The 20,890-nt window shown below is 37.2% G+C and overlaps 1 long non-coding RNA gene across 1 annotated transcript; it reads right to left on the bottom strand.

The window, feature by feature from the left end:
• Positions 1 to 6,142: 6,142 nt before the first annotated feature.
• On the bottom strand, positions 6,143 to 20,572 carry LOC111393289. The gene is made up of 3 exons (XR_002702385.1): positions 19,854 to 20,572; positions 6,883 to 6,943; positions 6,143 to 6,553 (listed from the first exon to the last, which is right to left on the bottom strand). It is a non-coding gene; the product is annotated as an uncharacterized LOC111393289 (long non-coding RNA).
• Between the last annotated feature and the right edge of the window lie 318 nt (positions 20,573 to 20,890).

Here is a 20,890-nt window from a genome sequence, read left to right as displayed (position 1 = left end):
TATATATATATATATATATATATTATGTTGAATAAACTAAAACGTGATGATATGATTACAATAATATTTTTTTGTACACAATATTATTTTTTTTAGTGATCAAATGTCCCAATTAATATATTAATGCAACCTTTCAATTTTTTACCTCAATTAAATAATGACCTAATTGATGGATTATAATGTAAATCATTAAAATTAATAAGGACTTTGTTGACGAAAATTAAAAATTGCTTTGTTAATGAAAAATAAAAACTCAATGGATGAATTGTAATGTAAATCGTGAAAATTAATAAGGATTTTGTTGATGAAAATTAAAAAATTGCTTTGTTGATTGAAAATAAAAATTGTAAGAACAAAATACTAAATTGAATGATAAGTTACTAAATTTCTGTTGATTTTTTTTCAATAATTGAATGTCAGTTTTACTCCTTATATTAATTCCAACCCAAATGATAAATATCAATTAAATATTTCGCCACTTATATTAATTATAAATCTAATAATAAATATTAATTAAATTAGTATTAAGGGCTTTGTCAATGAAAATTAAAAGTTGTAAAGAAAAAAAATTAATTGAATTTTAGTCATTGAATTTCCTTGTATAATTTATTTTTTCATTCATTGAATGTCCTCATTAATATATTAATGCAACCTTTAAAATATTTGTAACCTCAATTAAACAATAACTTAATGGATGAATTATAATGTGAATCATGAAGATTAAAAATTGCTCTATTGATGAAATATAAAAACTCGTTGCATGAATTACAATGTAAATCATGAAGATTAATAAGAGTTTTATTGATGAAAAATAAAAATTGATTCGTTAGTGAAAAATAAAAATTGTAAGAACAAAATGGTCAATTGAGTAGTAAGATACTGATTTTATTTTTTGTTTTTTTGATATAATTGAATATTAGTTTCACTCATTATATTAATTCCAATCCAAAATCATAAATATCAATTAAATATTTCACTCCTTATATTATATTAATTTTAAACCAAATGATAAATACTAATCAAATTGGTATTCCAATTATGAGGATATAGTGGGCATATAGTTAAATATGTAGAGGTAAATCTGGTATTTAAAAGTTTCTCCACCATCCCCTCTTTTAATATATTGTAGATAGATAAAGTTGTCCATTCGGAGCATAATTCAGTGGTGTAAAGGAAATGAGTGAGGTAATCTTAACCTTGCTGGCAGCCGTAGTATGAGAGTTCGATTCCTGAGATATGAAATTGGATTCTTTGTGGGCATCAGTGTACGGGTAAACTCTTGTTCCCTGGCCTGCTAGGACACATCCCGCGATTTATCCCCCTCACGATACTCCAAGGACGGAGTGGTGGGGGCCTTCAAGTTTGGGGTTCAACCTTTTAGATAGATAAAGTCTTATATTTAATAGCTATTTGGTGATAATTAAAATCAACTTTTTAATTTAAATCAAATTTTACGATTAATTTCAATCATATATTTCATAACTCAAAACTTTTCAATCATATATTTTATCAATTTTTATCAAAATTTACTAAAATTATAATTTTAATCCCTATATAACAAGGGCTTAATAAAAATAAAATAAAATAACAAAAAAATTGCTATTGCCTCCATGTTTATTTAAGATGCTATTTTGGAAAAAAAAAAATCGATGACTATGAAAAGAGTGTGAAATTTCACCTTGACAATTATTCTATGTTTAGCTCATATTTATAACTACTTTTAACACATCTTGAGAAACTTACAAGTACTATTCAACTTTTTGTTTCTTGACGATTAAACTTGTGTGTTTAGTGAATTTAATCGAATGGCAAAATTAGAAGTATTGTATCTCATGTAGCAAGTTCATCATGAACTTTTAAATTGTGACATATTGAACCTCAACCTTTTATCAATGTTACACAAATAATGTTGGACATTAGGAACCATCCAAATTTATATTCCAATGTCACTTGCAAGGCATATGAAACTCGAATAATTTTCAATACGAAATGAGAATCTAAATATCTCAATTTGAAGGCCAAAACCCATTAAAATTTTCCCACTGAATGACCTAAAAGTTCTCTACTTCAATTTTTGCCTAATTGCCAACTTTCTGAAACTGATTTTTTTTTTTTAAAGAAAAAAATATATCAATTTTATAAGTCATTAATTATTATACCTATATCTCCTAACCATTTGAAGATTTCCACTTGACAAGGCTATTAATAGTCTCATCATTGCTCATCTATAATTTGTTCTAATGCATTTAATCATGTCCTCTCGTTTATGATTTGCTTGACTAAGCATATAAAGTTAGTTTTGAATATTTTTTTTTTCATATTTATACTTTATTAGAAGTTTTTAAATACATTTTTTGATCAAATCTAAAATTTTCTTTATTTACTTTTTAAAAGAAATAATTTTTATTTATACTAAAATTAGTCAAACTTACATGCTTCTAGTTCTACCATCTTTACTTGATGGCCTTAATCATTTTTCGCTAAACATTTTCTTAGCTTTTTACCATTTTTATTTTTTAAAAAGTATTTTACTTTTTATTTTTAAGCTTAGCCCCTGTTTGGCCCCCATTACGTGAAAAAATTAATGGGTGAAATAGTATTTGTTTGAAAAATGAGTGGTTGAAAAAGAAAAAAAAAATTTCGATTTACATGTAATATTATTTTATGAAAGATTGTGTGGTTGAAAATAAGAGAGAAAAAAATGAAATGTAATGTAATGAAAATTAATGGGGCTCAAATGGGCGCTTAATCAAACAATTGATGACCACTGGCACGGTGGCTCGAATTATTGTGAGTTCATTTTGCAAAATTGGGTCCATGTCTTTACGGGATTTACTCGGAATGACAACTACGTGAATGGTGGCACGTCAGTTATGCCAATAATTGATAAAAAAAAATTTTATTTCCTTAATTTGTATATTAGAAATATACAGATTTTATATTATTAATTAAATTCTCTATCTATTATCATGCTGGATTATGGCCCCTTATTTCTCGCTTGAGCAGTCTTGTCAATCACAGCAAAAGCAAACTATCAGAATTTTGTTAGGTATAAAAGTAATTTCAAGTAATTTTTTTGGTTCTAATTATGTTTGGATTATTTTGACAATTACTTTTTATTTTAACAAAAAGATACTAACTTATTATTTGTTGTAGCTGAACTTGCATATAAATAAACTTGTAAGTTAATGATAATTCAATCACGTCTTTAATTAATGAGTATTAACTCGTAGAATAATTCTTGAGGAATCATAAATAATGGTTAGCAAAAATGTGTAGTAAATTGAAAGGAACCAAAGTTTTATAAATCCTTTCACAAAATACATAGATTTTCTATGTTGAAATCAAAGAGAAAAATAAAAAAGCAGAAGCGTACATTGATCCATAATTGTTAGTTTTCTGAACGGGTTTTGATCTTTCAATTGTTACATGATTTTCTTCAATTTTCTTCTCTATTAATGGTGATATAGAGAACTATGAAACTCACGTTCAATTGGGGACTATGACTCCATATTAAATAACTACAATTGGCAATTATCAATTTTGGTGACATTTCAAATTGGCCCCTGATCAATTCAAAATAAGGTCCTTCGGTCTCTAAACTTTATTCCCATAAACATTTAATACCCATTAGTCCAAAATTAAACTTAGCCCCCGTTTTTTTTCCCAAATTTTAATGGTTGGAAAAGCTTTTTTGAAAAATGTATGGCTGAAAAAGAATAATTTTTTTTTATTTGAGTGTAATATTATTTTTTGGAAGATTGTATAGTTAAAAATAAGATAGAGAAAAAGAATGGGGGCAAACGGGGCTTAATAGATCACTTTACGGATTAAATTATTTTAAAATAGCACCACACATTTTAATGTGGATCTATGGGCAGCGGCTTGGTGCTTATGTGAATCTATAGGCAGCAGCTTGGTGGGGTTGTGAAAGTGGTGACAGTGGAGAGATTAGGATTTATCTGTAATGTTTTAAAAAATTTAGAACTAAGATTGTAATTAGTTATTTAGTTTTCTTTTCTTTTTGTTTTATTTGAATTGGCAAAATCATCATTTTATTAAAAAAAAATGATGAAAATGACATTTTGTGCAATGAAATGTGAAATGTTGGGATGAAAATGCCAAAAAATGAAATGTATGTACGTTTTACACAATAATATTGAAAGATATGAGATTTTTTGTGCTAATTACCCTATCTTTTATATACGTTTCAATACAATAAATTCTTATATTTAGCCGCTGTTCGGTGAGAATTAAAATCAACCTTTTAATTTAAATAAAATCAACAATTAATTTCAATCATAAATTTCATAAGATTCAAAACTTTCCAATCATATATTTTATCAATTTTTACCAAAATTCACTAAAATTATCATTTTAATCTCTATTAAACAAGGGCTTAATAATTGTGATATATTGAACCTCAACCTTTTATTAATGTTACACAAATAATCTTGGACATTAGGAACCATCCAAATTTATATTCCAATGTCACTTGCAAGGCATATGAAACTCGAATAATTTTCAATATGAAACGTATAAAATGAACGATCGAGAATCTAAATATCTCAATTTTTAGTCTGATTCTGGATCTGCCCCTGCACAATGCTAGATTTTAATAAATAAATATATAGTAAATTTTGATACAGTAATTTGAGGGCCTTCAAAAAACTCGTGAAAAATCAAATGCCCTCGAACCCATCGAGCTAAACCAGATTTCGATACAGGAATGATAGTCTCCAACTTTTGCTACAAAAAGTGGTCCCTATCTTCAAATTTAAATTCGTTACTCGTACATCCACTTGGATTCCGCCGTCAACTCGTTCTCCAACTCTTCGACTATTTCATCCATCGTCTTTCTTAAAGTTGGTGTATGATATTAAATGTATAATTGAAAAGATGATAAAAGTTTTGATATCTCATAAATCGTGTAGTTAAAACTGGAGTTTAGCCAATTAAAAAGTTAATAAAATTTTAGTAAATAATTTACTCCTGAAAGTTACTCCTAAGAAAACTGAATAATTTAGGTAGATAAACTAGGGGTGGGCGCGGGTCGGTTCGGTTCGGTTCTCTTTAGAACCGAACCGAACCAAACTTTTCGGGTCTCTAGTAAATGGAACCGTCGGGTCCAAATATAATTATGGAACCGTTCGGGTTCGGTTCCATTCGGTTCGGTTCGGATCGGTTCGGTTCCGTTCGGTTCTGTACTATAATTAAATTTTTTAACATTTATAACAACGTTATATAAATACGACTAATGATACATTCAATTGTTTTGGAATGTCAGAGATTAGTAAACTATTTTGTTCAAATGATCGCTACGATCAAAGTTTCAGTCGGGGAAAGTCACGACTTCGATCGGAAGTCAGAGTGTCGGCCGACGATTGTATAGGTTTTGGAATATTAGATAGGCTGCGAGAGTGAGTGCGAAAGTCGAGACAACGTTATGCACTTTATTGTAGGTGTTTAGGATTATTTAGTATATTTGATCTTGTTTGGCTAAGAAATGAAATAATAAAATGAGTAATTGGGCCAAAAATTTGGATTTAGAAATCATTAATTTGTTAATTTGTTTAGAAAAAATTAAAATTAAAATAATTTGATTTACTCAATATAAAAAAAATAGAAAGATTCGGTTCTTATTCGGTTCTTCGGTTCTTGGTCTAGAACCGAGAACCGAACCGTACCCGTCGGTTCTCAATTCAGATACCCGTTCGGGTATTTAATTTGACAAGAACCGTCGGGTTCGGATCGGTTCGGTTCGGGTTCGGTTCGGTCGGTTCGGTTCGGGAGATTTGCCCAGCCCTAAGATAAACATCCTTTTAGACTCTAGGTTTGAAATAGTGATGGAGATGGAAATATATATTGAAGAAGTACGTTCTTAGTGGTGGCGAAGTATTTAAGGACAAATTGGTTTTAAAGTTAACGTCAACTTTCTACCGATCTTGAAAATTTGTTTTAGTTCAGATATCATCATAATTGTAACGAATGCCTCAATCTTTTTATTTTTGGCAGTTATATATCGACAGCATTTCAAGTTTGCGTGCTTAGTTCATCCGAGTTAACCATTTCCATCAATTATGCAAATTCATACATAGTTTTAGAAGAAGACTGCTGAGACATGCTACTCTATGCTCTTGAAAAAATTAACAACATAAAATTTGGATTTACTAGCAAAGACGAAATTATACCGTCTCGATCCATACATAAGCATAAACGTCAAGAATACTTTTGCACAATAATCGGTCGACCAAATGGAAAGTAATTATTTCCATCCGCGTTCCAGATTATCATCGATAATCGTTGACGATACTAATCAGGTAGATTTTGCTGGAGCAATTCAAGGATTCTGCACTTTTGGAGACTCAATCAACACAAAATCAGAAAAACTATCGTTCATTCAGTCCGTAAATGGTAGTTCTGGCGGTTTAGGAGATCCCCAAGAAAGTGAAGAATGGCAAGGAATATTGGTTTTCCAGCAACTAGAAACTTGATCTTCAAATAGCATCTGCGGTATCTCCTCCATTTCCAAGTACCTCACAGGACTCTCAAGCTGAAATATTGACCACATTAGTTCACATTTGTTTAGGTGCTGCATCCGATGTTCAACTCTAAGAAAAAGCCACACAAACTTCAGAAATAATAGGTAACAAAACGAGGAAAGAAAGTTACCTCAGAAAGCAGCAGAAGACTTCCACATTTCTTCTAGAGAATCTAGTAAAATTGTTCGAAAGGTTGCTATTGAGATCTAGAATGCCCATCTATAAATTTTGCAACTCATTATGATGGATTCCATCAAAAATATTCGGTAATGGAGGATTGGAAAGACAGAGACGAGGTGTTGTACGAACAAGAAGAAGAAATAAAACAATTGAAACCTACCTTTGGATTAGACGGCGATCCGATCCAGATGCCCTTGGAGATGATGGCCACATAGGAATATCTGAATTCAAAAAATGTGACCAATTACATAGAGAGAGGTATATATAGCAAAAAGAATAAAGTTGCTAATGTGGGGTGTCGTAGCCTCGTTTATTACTGTTTCGCGCGAGTTCGTCGCTAACAATTAAAAAGAGATCAGACGATTGTGTAAGGGACAGACCTCTTGAGACAAAATCCCAAAAATAGGTGTTCTTTATTGGCGATAACTTTACAATTGAAAAGTAAAAACAGAATGCCTCCAAGGGGCGCAAGCACACGAGTTACTGAAAGAAGTATTTAAATCTAAACTAAGAAATTTAAAATTACATGTTCTCTGTTCGAGAGTTTTTCGATTCTGGGGTCTTTTACTCTATGTCTTTTCTTCCTTTTATACTCCCTGGATGATCTTTTTGTGATCAACTGCCTAAAAACTGCTTGATCGTTCTATAACTGCCCACTTTCCTCGTAATGGTCAACTTGTCATGGAACTACCTTTTCTAACTGCTGCCATTACTCTTTGTTGTTCAACCGTCTTCAATTGAATTCCTTGAATCGTGGAACGTGATAGGGCTGCTTTAATAACTGCTTTGATAACTGCGCTTCTTGATAACCACAACACTTCATGTTTGCTAAGACCTTGGGCGACTCGAAGGTTTGGGCGAGAATAAAGTAGCAGTTCTGGGTGACTGCATGGCACTCCATTCGCTCAGATCCTGGGCGATTTGCAAGCTTGGGCGATGGTGTTACCGCGTTCATGGGCTTCCCTATTTGGGCCTTCATCTTGAATTGTCTGATTGAGCTTCGTTCTTTGGGCTATCTGATTTGGGGATCCTCCAATTGGGCTTCATTCCTTGGGCCGTTCGATTTGGGCTGAATTTTTATGTGCCAACAATTACCTCCCAATATGGCAGAATTAATACCAATTATTAAATTTTGCCATATTCACTTTGTGTTTCCAGCAACATTCGAAATTCCCAAGAATTTCAATCATTGTTTTCTTCCATAGCTTGAAAAGATGCGACGTTTTGCAAACCCTTATAACCCCCAAATACGCCATTTCACTGCACCATTAAATCACGCCTCACTTTTTCGCGTTTCTCTCCCACAATTTACTGTTCATCTCTTTGCTTCCCTGTTACGTAACTCTGAAAAACTCCGTTTCGTCCATAATGGCTACTTCACAATCTCAATCTGGCGACTCCTTTAGTTTTGATGACTTTCAGAAACTCCTTAATCGTCCATACATAACTCCGAACTTTCTCGCACCTGCCAATGTCGAACTCAATGAGTTCTACCTAAGTCCTTTCTTCAACAATGCCGAGGCAGTCGAACAAGCGGCGGTAGGCCAGCTGTTTCCTTGTACTTAAGGCCCTCCATTTCTAAACTCTCTGCCGCTAGGCCCATTTCGTGAAAGAGGTATTCGCACTTAATCTAAATCTGATGTAGTTTTCCATAGGTGGCATGCTCGCCTTGTGGACCATGGTCTTACTAAGGAACTTTTTGATAATGCTAGGATTTCTGATTTGTTAGAAATCTCTCTTCAACCCCCAACTTTTGATTCAGCACTTTTTTCGATCGCTTTAAGTTTTTGGTCTTCTGAGTACAATACCTTTGTTTTCCCTCTTGGCCCCATGTCTATTACTTTAAGGGATGTTGGGGCCCTAGTGAATCTGCCACCTTTGGGCAATACCGTTTTTCCTGGTATCTTGGCACCCCAAAGTTTGGTAAAAACCTCACCGAGTCTGATTCAAGCCTACAAACCCTTCATAACCACTCGAGCGCTGAACCTTACCATACTAAGCGAGTGGTGTTCTTTTGGTTTGACTTTGTAAATATGTTTTGTGTATACCAAGCATAAAGCCCTCCCTGAGCTATTTACCTATAGCGCACGAATTGGCGCGTGGTAGGCCTCTGAATTTATGTTTTTTCTTTTTGGCTGTCCTCTATAGAGGCATGGCTTCTCTTCAATCTCAATTGAAGAATGGTGCATCTCCCACTGGCAGTGGACCTCTTTGGTTCACTCAAATGTGGTTGAGATCCTATTTTTCATCGCTTGGTGCTCCATCATTTTCTCGTCCTTCTGCTAGCTGCTATGGGCTAGCCATTGAGCCCCTGGCTCCTGTAAATATGTCTAGAAGGGACATTTTTTCTTTCTTTTATTCTTTGGATTCAATCCCTTCTTTCTTTCCTTTTCCTCCTTTTTTGACTCCAGACTATGTGCATCCTCCCTCCACTATAGACAGCGCGAGCACCTCTCTGCTCATTTAGATCCAGTTTTTAATCGGGAGGGAGTTATTTCATGATATTTTGACTGGGACCAATGCCAAGGCTGGGGTAGAAATATATGCTCCCCAATTTCTTGCTCGCCAACTTGGTTTCGGCCAAACTTGACCTGTTCCTCCTTGCTATTCAGGGAACTTGATAGACCGCTTCCATATCATTAATAAGGCGGAGGCAGAGGCTATAAATGCTCGAAATCTTCTTTTGACGAGCCATTTTTCATTAGCCCCCTTCAACTCTAGCTGTGCCATCCATCCCCTTTTTGAGCAACTCTTGCCGTCGGTGAAGCGCAAATTATTTGTGACTGACGCCAATCGTGCCTTTCATTCACTGGACCAGCCACTCATTTCTTCCCCTCCTCCTGTTTTAGTCACCCCTTTGTCCATCCGGAGTCCTCCTCCTCCTCGTCGCGCTAAACAGTTTGCTCGTCCATCTTCTTCTCTCCCTGCCAAGCCTACTGCAGCCAAAAGTGCCCTGAGCCGCAAACGGCCAGCCTGAGCATCTCCCATTCTGGAGGATGATGTTGATGATGATGATGGCACCCCTCTTATCGTCAAGAGGAAGGTAATTAAATTGGTTTACTCACAATCATACTTTTCCATACTTGAAACTTTTCTATGTGCTGATGGTTTATTTGGACTTCTCAGAAAAGTTCAGCCTCTCCTTTGAAGGCTTTGGTATCGGCAACTCCTGCTCTATCATCCTCCGCTGAGGCTGCTTCATCCATACCAGCTGATGAAGGGACTACGCTTAAAGAGACATCTTTAGTCCCAGAATCCTCATCACAACCAATGGATGAACCACCTTCTTCCCAGGGCGTCAACCCCCCAAACATCGAGGCAGAAGGTAATTAAATTTTTTGATGCTTTACCTTTGCTTGTGCTATTGGTTTCTGATTTGTTGCTTTTGAGTTCTGCAGATGCTCCAATGAGTCTGCCCGTTGTGGCAACATCTTCTCGCTCAGACAAGGGGAAGTCCTCACGAATGGTGGAGCCACAAGTGGTAGACTTGGCTGAGGATATGTCATCTTCCAAGATTATTGATGAGGCAATATTTGCTTCACTTTTATTGTTATTTCATCTTGTTCGTTGTAGTGAGAATCTTCAACATTGACAATTTTCTTTGCAGGATGCTGATAAGATTGTGCGTTCCATCCAAGACTTGTTCGCTTCCTGGGGGCAAGTCAAGACATCTCGCCCTGCTCCAACTGGTTGTCCTGCTACTTCTTCAGAGGAAGATATGAAGTTCCTCAAGCAGTTGATATTTGAGAACGTGTCCTTCATGGATATGGACATTGGTAAGGCTAGTGCTGCCAGACATAAGGATAAGCTTGAGCATTTGAATGCGAAGTTAAAGCAAGCACTAACACTTCCGTCGCTCAATCTTTCTGCTGATTTTAAAGCGACGTTGAAAGTTATCCATTCCGAGGTCCTCTCCTTGCTGGCCAAGAATGTTGAACTGAAGGCCAAAAGTACTCAATATCTTCACGCCGTATCTGAAAAAGAGTCTTTGCGTCAGGAGATCAACAAAGCTGAGGACGAGTTGAAAGAAATCTCTTCCGAAGTCATGATTGAAGACTCTTTGATGGCTAGTTTGGCTGCTCAGATGAAGGAACTTCAAGCCAAAATGGACAACTGCAAGGCGAGAATGGCTGCGAAAAAGCGTAATGCCTCCCAAGAAATTGAGCGAACTAAGTCTTTGGTCGAGCAGTACAAGAAGTTGGAAGTTAATGATGATGTCGTGGCCGAATTGAACATCACTTCCTTTCGGCAGAACGAGGACTGGGAAAAACTTAGGGAAAGAATTCGTTCGGTATGGGGCAGATTGTAATTAAGACATATAACGCATTAACTTTTCTTTTTGTAAGTTCGCATTTGACTTTCCCTTTATAACCTTGTTCATCATTAATGAACATCTATGTTAACTTCTTGTGCATTTATTTGACGTTTGTCTTTTAATCGCCAATCTTTCAAGCATTTAACTGCTTTGTGCTAAAAATCTTGCACATTTTTTCTTGATATTTCCACATCTTTTCCCAAGACTTTGGGCTACTTAATTCCATTTACTAGGCAAAATGTGGCTGCTCATATTCTGTCTCTTCATCTCCACCCCCTATAAATGCACGTATGCTTCGCACTTTCCATCTTCATTTTCGTTCTCTTCTTCAAAACCAATTTGCTGTCATTGTTTGGCATTCTGACAATCAATCCAAAACCTTCGTCTTCTATAAAGATGGATTATTTGGTCCGCCCATTTTACTACTTGTCTTGATATCACCTTTGGTATGGGAGATATAGGAAATATTTTTTGGCCAGCAGCGAAATTTTTCCCATCAAAATTCTTCCCATCGTCTCTTTGTTCTTTACAAGAGGTTCAATGATAGAAGGCAATTTTTGGGATGCTTGCGGGCCACCTTGCTTGCTGAGAGTGTTTTTCAGCCTCTTTGCCCGTCATTGCAGCGATGCATTTAGGAAGGCGGTGCGAGGCCAGTCCACCCTCTTACTCGGCGATCGACCGGGAGATTAGCTTACTTTTAATTGTAGTTTGTAGAGCATCCATTATTTGTATTTTGCATCTTTGTAATGAACGTTTGATAATAAAGGACTTTATTTGAACGTATTTCGCTCTGACCTTGTTATCCTTAATCGTTCAACATATTTTGATTACGCTTTTATCTGTTCACATTCCCATAAAGAAAGAACATATTTTTTCAAATATTTGCCGTTAATGAATCTCACATGCTCGTGCTATCTAAATCTTCCAAATGATATGCTCCATTGGGCAACACACTGTTTATTTTGTATGGTCCTTCCCTATTGGGAGACCACTTCCCGTACTTTGGGTCCTTGCTATCCAAAGGGAGTATCGTCTTCCAAACTAATTCGCCCAGGCTGAACGACTTAGCTATGACTTTTTTATTATAAAACTTAGCCATTCTTTGTTTTTGAACTTGCAATCTATCTAAGACGTCCAACTTTAATTCGTCCAACCCCAATAAACGTTGAACTAGTGCTTCGGTATACTCATCATCATTTAACTTATATTGCAAGCACACTCTAATCGATTGCACGTTCATTTCCACAGGCAAAACGGCCTCTTGTCCATAAGTAAGTTGGAAAGGAATAATTTTGGTACTTGACCGAGGTGATGTTCTATAAGCCCATAAGGCCTTATTCAGACATTCGTGCCAATTTCTGGCATTTTTATCTATCATCTTTCTGATAATATTTTTTAGAATCTTATTAGAAGATTCTGTTTGTCCGTTGGATTGAGCGTAATATGGTGTGGAGTTTACTAATTTAACCCCAAACTCGCTTAAAAATTTGTTCACTTGATCCCCATTCAAAGATGTTCCGTGATCTACCATCAACGTTTGTGGAATTCCAAACCTATAAATGATGTGATCACGGATAAACTCTATGACATTCTTTTGGGTGATCTCTTTCAAAGGTACCGCCTCTACTCACTTGGTGAAATAGTCGGTTGCAACTATAACAAAAGTATGTTGCTTGGACGATGGGGGATAAATCTTCCCTATCAGGTCTATCGCCCAACCCTTGAACGGTCAAAGTTTAATAATAGGTGTCATCTCTCGTGCTAGCGCCCTTTGTATTGGACCATGCTTTTGGCATGCTAAACAACTCTTTGCATACTGAACGCATAATTCTCCCATCTTTGACCAAAAATATCTATTCCTAATAATTAACCATCTCATCCTTTGGCCAGCTTGATGAGCTCCACATATCCCTTCGTGCACCTCAGCCATGATCGTTCTGACTTCTTGCAAACTTACACACTTTAGCAATACATCATCAGAGCGTTTCTTAAACAACTCTTCATCTATTAGTGTATAGTTCAACAAACACAGCTTCATTTTCCTACTAATCCCTCCATTAGGTTCTTTAAGGAACCTTTTAATCTTTGTTCTCCAATCCATTGCATCTCCATCTTGTATGCAGTGAAGTTCAATCCTTCTCGCCCTTCTTTGGGTTATGGGCAATATGGTTCCATACTCACAAGTAGACTTCCAATTCAAAACCTTTGAGTACCCTGAGGCCATTTGGGCCAACTCATTTGCCACGTCGTTATATATTCTATTAACGCATTGAAATTCTACTTGGTCGAATTCTTCTAACAATTCTTGGGCGATCTCATATTGACTTATAATGGAATCACTTTGGCATTTAAAATTACCAACCAATAAGTGATTACCAATTGCGAATCGCCCCTAACGATCACATTTTGTACTCCCATATCTATCATTAGTTCTAGGCCTACGATTAAGGCTTCATAGTTGGCCTGATTGTTGGTGCACATCCTGTCTAAAGTGAACGCGAACTTGTAGCAAATCCCTGAAGGATTAATCAATGCTACTCCTACTCCTACTCCTGCACCTTTAGAAGTTTTTGACCCATCGAAATACAACACCCAAAGTTTTAGCTCGAACGAATTGATTTCTAATTCAATTTCTTCAGGCATGTCAAGGCATAGATGATCGGCTAGAAAGTTAGCCAAAGCCTGATTTTTGACTGCCTTTTGAGGTATATATTGTATCTCGAATTCTGATAAAGCTAATGTCCAAAGGCCTACCATTTGGTGTAAAATAGGGCGCGAGAACATATACTTAACTAAATTTACTTTAGAAATTAAATAAACGGTTACGGGCCGTAAATAAGCCCTTAATTTTGTACATGTGAAATACAATGCAAGACATAATTTTTCGATAGCAGTGTAATTATATTCACATTTTGTTAACTGTCTACTTAAATAGTAAATTGCCTTTTCTTCACCAAATTGGTCTTCCTGTGCGACCATTCCAGCTATTGATTTTTTTTTCAGCCGATATGTACACTTTCATTGGCCATCCTTGGATTGGTGACACCAACACTGGTGGACTTGATAAATATGTCTTCAGACTTTTAAAAGCCTTTTAATGTTCTTCTTTTCAGACGAATTCGTCCTGATTTTTCAACTTTAAGAGCGGCGAAAAGACTTTAGTTCGCCCTGCACAGTTAGAAATAAAGCATCTTAAAAAGTTTACTTGGCCTAGAAACCTTTGAAATTCTTTTTTGTTGCTAAGTGGTTTGGCCTCTAAAATGGCCTTCGCTTTATTTTTATCAAATTCAATCCCTCTTTTATGTACCAAGAAACCAAGAAAGTTCTCTGCATTAACACCAAATGCGCATTTCAAGGGATTCAACTTTAGCTTATATTGCTTCATTCACTCAAACAAACACCTTAACTGTTCGAAATGGTCCTCTTCTTTAATGGATTTGACCACTATGTCATCTACATACACTTCAACAAATTTGCCTATCATATCATGAAAGATTAAATTCACTGCCCTTTGATAAGTTGCTCTTGCATTTTTTAGGCCGAAAGGCATGACCACCCATTCAAAACATCCTAGAGACCCAGGGCATCTAAAGGCAGTTTTGTGTATGTCTTCTTCAACTATATAAATTTGATTGTATCCCGAATACCCATCCATGAAAGAATACATGACGTGTTCGGCAGTCAAGTCTACTAAAGAATCCACCGTGGGCATTGGATACTCATCTTTGGGTGTAGTTATGTTTAAATTCCTAAAGTCTATGCACACCCTTAGTTTACCATTCTTTTTTAGTACTGGTACGATATTGGACAACCATTCGACATACCTAGTTGTTCTAATAAAGCCTGCTTTCAATAATCGCTCTATCTCTTTCTTAATCTCAGGGAGTACATTAGGAGCAAAACGTCTAGGAGGCTGCCTATAAGGTTTAAAATTAGGCTTAGTTGGTAACCTATGTTCCACCAAGTCTCTATCTAAACCAGGCATTTGTTCATATTCCCAAGCAAAACAATCTTTATACTCCTTTAGCAAAGCGATTAATTTGTCACTAACCTCTTGATCGAGCATCTGGCTGATGAATGTTAGACGATCTTCTCCTTCATTGCCAATATTTACTTTGATCAGAGGGTCTTGTGCTTGAGCGTATCCAGGTTTGATGATCCGCATCACTTCGTCATCCAGTTCCCTTGTAAGTACTTTTTCTTCTAAACAGTCCACCTTGTTGACTTCTCGGCCAATGCTTTGTTCTAACTCGAATACTGCTAATTTGTCTTTCAGCGCTGTCTCTTCTTTCGCCTTGTCATTACATTCCTTGTTGAAAGCCATTAATTTGACTTTGAAGGCCTGAATATCGGCCGTTTGCTCTTGTTGCTTAGAACTCATTCAAGACTCCTAATTATTCTTTTGTCAATTACTGGCTCTTCTAGGGCCACTATATTTGGCCTCATCTGTCTGAACATTTCAGTGAGTGCGTCCACTGAAAATGGCTCTTCGTTTTGTGCGACAACTTGAGTTTCTTCCCCATCTTGTACTACCCTAACAGGTCCATAGCTTCCTTCGTACATGAACTTTTCCACCGAGTTTGCTTCTGCGACAAAAGGCCTATAATCGGCCTGTACCACCTCTGCTTCGCCCTTGTTATTCCAAAAAATCAGGCATTGATGGAGCGATGAGGGTATACAGTGACTTCCGTGTATCCAATCTCTTCCTAATAACACATTGTAACTAGTAGGACCATCTATTACAAAGAAGACTGTGGTCCTAGTAGTTGTCCCTATAGTTATGTCCAATGGCATAACTCCCTTAGTTGAAGTTGCTCCTCCATTGAAACTCGTAAGGATGACTTCTGTTGGAATCATGTCACCCTCTGTCTTTGTAAATTTCCTCATCATCCTAGATGGAATGGTGTTTATAGCTGCTCCATTGTCGACAAGCACTTTCGCTACAGGGATGCCGTTAACTAGAGTTTTAACGTACAATGGCCTCAAGTGTTTAGTCAATTTCATGGCTGCCCTTTAAAAATAACCTTTTCGGCAGCCTCTATTTCTACTTCCTGCTTGTTTTCTATCGAATTATCCCCCTGTGATAAGTCGACGTGCAGCATATCGCGCTGAGCCTTTGTCTCCTGAATTTCTTCCTTGCTGTTTTCTAATGCTTCCTCATCAGTTACCCAACCTGTGGGAGGGGGCATTATTCTTGGAGGTGATCCATACTTTTCAGAGCGATGCACTCTCTTCTTCCTTTTGGGCGTCCCGTACAGTATGTAGAAATCGAAAGGACGCCCAGATGGTTCTCCCAACAAGTCTACTTCGCAAACTCCCTCTTGATGTAGTTGCTTCAACAGAGTATTGGGCGATACTCCTCTCCTTCTTCTTTCTGCTTCTAGGTCGATTTCTTTTTCGATGTCTGTCATCCCGTCGTCTTCTTCATCGTTGTAGGCCTCTCTAGAAGTCTGGCCTTTTTCACATTCCAGCACGCAAGTCTCTCCTTCGTTGTCCTCCTTTTCTTCTTCTTCTTTTTCTTTATTTTTGAATTCATTGGCCAGTAAGTAATTACTAGCCATGACAGGAGGTAACGTACCGAACTGGAGAATAAGGGGCTGCTCTGGATCTTCTCCATCCCTTCTATCTCGCTCAAACTTTGATCTCACAGAAGAAGCTTCTGGCAGTTCTTTCATTGATTCATCTACACCGGTCTCTTCACTATCTTTGAGAACATTTTGATTGGCTACCCTGAGTTATTTAGGCGCTTTAGGATGTGGCACTCCCTGTTGCTGCCTCATCATTCGTCCATAGTTTCGTTGGAAACGCTTTTGTTGGGTTCTAGTCATCTCATCGAAGGGTATTGCCCTTCCTGCATTATACTAGAACGAAAGCCATACATATGGCCGGCGAGGTTGCGGCCTGAATGTTCTCCCATTATCTACTGGCCTGAACTGCCTCTCAAAAGACGGTCCTCTATAGAATGATGTACCTTGCCCTCTACCAGGCTGAGTGTTTGGGAAGAAAGTAGGGCGATGGGGATGCTGCCATATACCTGGTTTCTCCGTGTTCCCACTCACTTCTCTTTTACATCTTGCACACAGGACATCTTCGTCCTTTTTTGGCTCTTTCCCCTTGATTCGTTCAAAGACACCAGTGGATGTGATCCAGGGTCCTCTTCTCCATCATCTATGACCAACTTGAATTTTGACAACTTGTTTTTGAAACCAGACGTCACCATGTTCACTCCAAGTGGCTGTGGAAAAGGATTTTCATCCACTGCCATCTTCTTCTTATCGTTGAACGTAATTCGTCCTGATTCAATGACATCCTGCAATACATGGCGAAAAACCAACCAATTGTTAGTCAAATGTGACCATGCATTATGCCACTTACAATATTTTTTACCCTTAATTTGTTCAGGGTTTGGCAATTTATGCTTATCGCTCAGCTTTATCTGCTTATCCCTATATAATTTATCAAATATAAGGTCGGCTTTTGTTACATCGAACAAGAACGTTCTAGCCTTTATGTTTCCATTTTTTATGGGCTCATCTTTGCTCGATGGTCTAGGCTTAGCCATTATAGGATAAGTATACGTGTCTCCTTTGAGCAATTCGGCCAAACACATTTCGGCTTGATCGTATGACTCGACGCTGATGGTATGAACGTCAAAATTTGGGTCTTTGTAATAAGTCCCTTTACTAGAATTTTTCATCTGCTCTTCTTTTCTTATCAATCGTTCATACCTAATCACATTCGCACTCAACTGGAAAAGGTCAGGAAATTCCTTGTCTTGGAATTTCTTTTTTAAATCAAAGCTCAAACAACGCTGAGCGATTTTGACAAATTCTTTCTCGGGCAAAGGTACAAAACACTTGCTTCTTGCTATCTTGAACCTTTGGAGAAAACTTTCTGCCCATTCGTTTGGCATTTGGCGTAGATTCGCCAAATCAGGCAAAGTGACTTCAGACTCGATTTTATAAAACTGAGCGTGGAATAATTGTTCCAATTGTTGCCATGTTTGAATAGAGTTCGCTGGCAAGTTGATGAACCAGGAGAAACCTCATTTTATGGTAATCAGTTACATCACCACTTTGCAATGTGAATCGCCCTATGTGTTCTAGAGTAGACACCTCTCCTAAACCGGTAAACGGTGAGAATTCTGGCTCTTTATACCCTCTAGGCCATGGATATGCTTGGTCTACCCAATTAGGATATGGCTTTGTATAAGTCGGCCTAATGACAGGACGCACCCCAAAAGCCATCTGATCCTGTGCGATTTCCATAATCTGATTCCTCAACATGACGTTGGGGTCATATGAAATTCCTACAGGTTGGTTAACCGGTTGATTTGCATGAGGCCTAATGTTTGGTCCTTGATTGGCAACAAAGTTACCATGATCAGGGTCATTACCATTAGTCTGGACATCTATTCCCTCATTAACACGTGGGGTATTCTGTCCATTGTTTAGGACATTATCTTTTACATTTGGATTACCCACCAAGTTAGGTGTACCACTACCATTGTTCTGATTTGGCACTGCACCACCCCCTTGGTTTGAAGTAGAGGGACCAGAAAGTGGTTCTATCCCTTGATTCGGATTTAGGACTGAGGGATTATGTCCCACAATTATCCTAGTTTCAAAGTGGTTTGCAAGAGGCATAACCGGTTGACATATTTGGCCTACTAACTTATTCATTATTTCGTTCAAAGTGTTTAGTTGTTTGGCCATGTTGCCATAATGTGCATTCCCATTTTGGGTAAATCTTTCCATATTATGAATACTTCAAAGATTTACCTGTTCAACGACATCTTGTGTGAGTTCTCCAAGTAGTGCAATAGTTCGAGGACTCAACTCTGTCATTGGTTCGTAACGACTGTTATTGCTCTGATTCTGTCCATCTGTTCGTGGAGAGGCATGTTGCTCTTCATATCGCTCGATTACAGACTGGACTCCTCCCTGACTTGCTGCTTTCTTATCGGATCTCTGAGGCATATTGTTTCAACTTTTGTATTTTCGACACCAAACACCACTGTCCCACTGGGCGTGCCAAATTGTTTCGTGCGGGTCGTCGCTAACAATTAAAAAGGAATCAAATGATTGTGTAAGGGACAGACCTCTTGAGACAAAGTCCCAAATAGGGGTGTTCTTTATTGGCCATGACTTTACAATCGGAAAGTAAAAACAGAATGCCTCCAAGGGGCGCAAGCACACGAGTTACTGAAAGAAGTGTTTAAATCTAAACTAAAAAATTTAAAATTACATGTTCTCCGCTCGAGAGTTTTTCGATTCCGGGGTCTTTTACTCTATGTCTTTTCTTCCTTTTATACTCCCTGGATGATCTCTTTGTGATCAACCGCCTAAAAACTGTTTGATCGTTCTATAACTGCCCACTTTCCTCGTAATGGTCAACTTGTCATGGAACTGCCTTTTCTAACTGCTGCCATTACTCTTTGTCGTTCAACCGTCTTCAATTGAATTCCTTGAATCGTGGAACGTGATAGGGCTGCTTTAATAACTGCTTTGATAACTGCGCTTCTTGATAACCACAACACTTCATGTTTGCTAAGACCTTGGGCGACTCGAAGGTTTGGGCGAGAATAGAGTAGCAGTTCTGGGCGACTGCATGGCACTCCATTCGCTCAAATCCTGGGCGATTTGCAAGCTTGGGCGATGGTGTTACCGCGTTCATGGGCTTCCCTATTTGGGCCTTCATCTTGAATTGTCTGATTGGGCTTCGTTCTTTGGGCTATCTGATTTGGGGATCCTCCAATTGGGCTTCATTCATTGGGCCGTTCGATTTGGGCTGAATTTTTATGTGTCAACAATTACCATTATCAAGTCCGACGACTGACTTCAGAAAATAATCCACATCCACGACCATACTCTGGATTTTGATGCACTCGTGATGATTGTGCAGGAGTCCCTCCTCCTCAATGCAAACGGGAACATTTTCAAGATATACCATCTAAAATCATTAAAGCACAACACTATCACTAGATTCAACAAAAAGTATTCGTACAAGTTGTAAATTCTCTTTAATAATCACACATCTAAATATTTCAGTTGCTAACACAGGCAAAAAATTTCTTCACAAAACCTGGTCCCGGATTACCTTGTTTCTTGGTCATACTATCTGAAATCAATAAACCAAAAAAATTCACACAACTAAAAATTCTGGCTACCAATGTACGGCGAACTTTACTTCTGCTTCATATTCCATCACTTCAAAACTTACTGTACGTAATCAAAAAACTAAAAAGGGAAAAATATAATGAAACCAGATATCAAATTAGGGATTTATTGAAATGAACACCAATATAAACCCTGGTGAATATAGATAATTTTGAACGTGCTTATCTACTTTTCAACAGAAAGTCTTCACTATTTCAAGAAACCAGGGTCTAACTTACGGAATTACCTTCGATATGTGCGAGCTTTCTTTGCCTTTCTACAGAATTTCTATATATCTTTCTCTATATTTGCTCGAAAACCTCTTGAATATTGCTTGGAAATTTCCTCCTGTGGTGGCGATTTGTTGAAAATTTTCAACGGGCAAATTGTGTTGAAAGGCTCTTCTTCTTATAGAGAAGTGACGAACCAACGGTCAGATTTTGCCCTCTCAGAAGAGGGCTCCGTTCTTAGCGATTTTACAAGAATGACATTAAATTTTCCCCCCCTCCTTTTGCTTTATTTTTGGTGTAATGGTTTATTTTTTATGAGTAATTAGAACAAAAGTTCTATCTTTCAATGTTATTGTGCAAAACGTTCGTATCTTTCATTTTTTTTGACATTTTCACCCCTGCATTTCACATTTCATTGATCAAAAAGTCATTTTCAACCTTTTTTCAATAAAATGACGATTTTAC

This window comes from Olea europaea, chromosome 1, assembly GCF_002742605.1.
Source record: "Olea europaea var. sylvestris chromosome 1, O_europaea_v1, whole genome shotgun sequence".
Classification (NCBI taxonomy): Eukaryota; Viridiplantae; Streptophyta; class Magnoliopsida; order Lamiales; family Oleaceae; genus Olea; species Olea europaea.
Note: the sequence above shows the minus strand (reverse complement) of the source record. Positions and strands in the feature narration are given on the sequence as shown.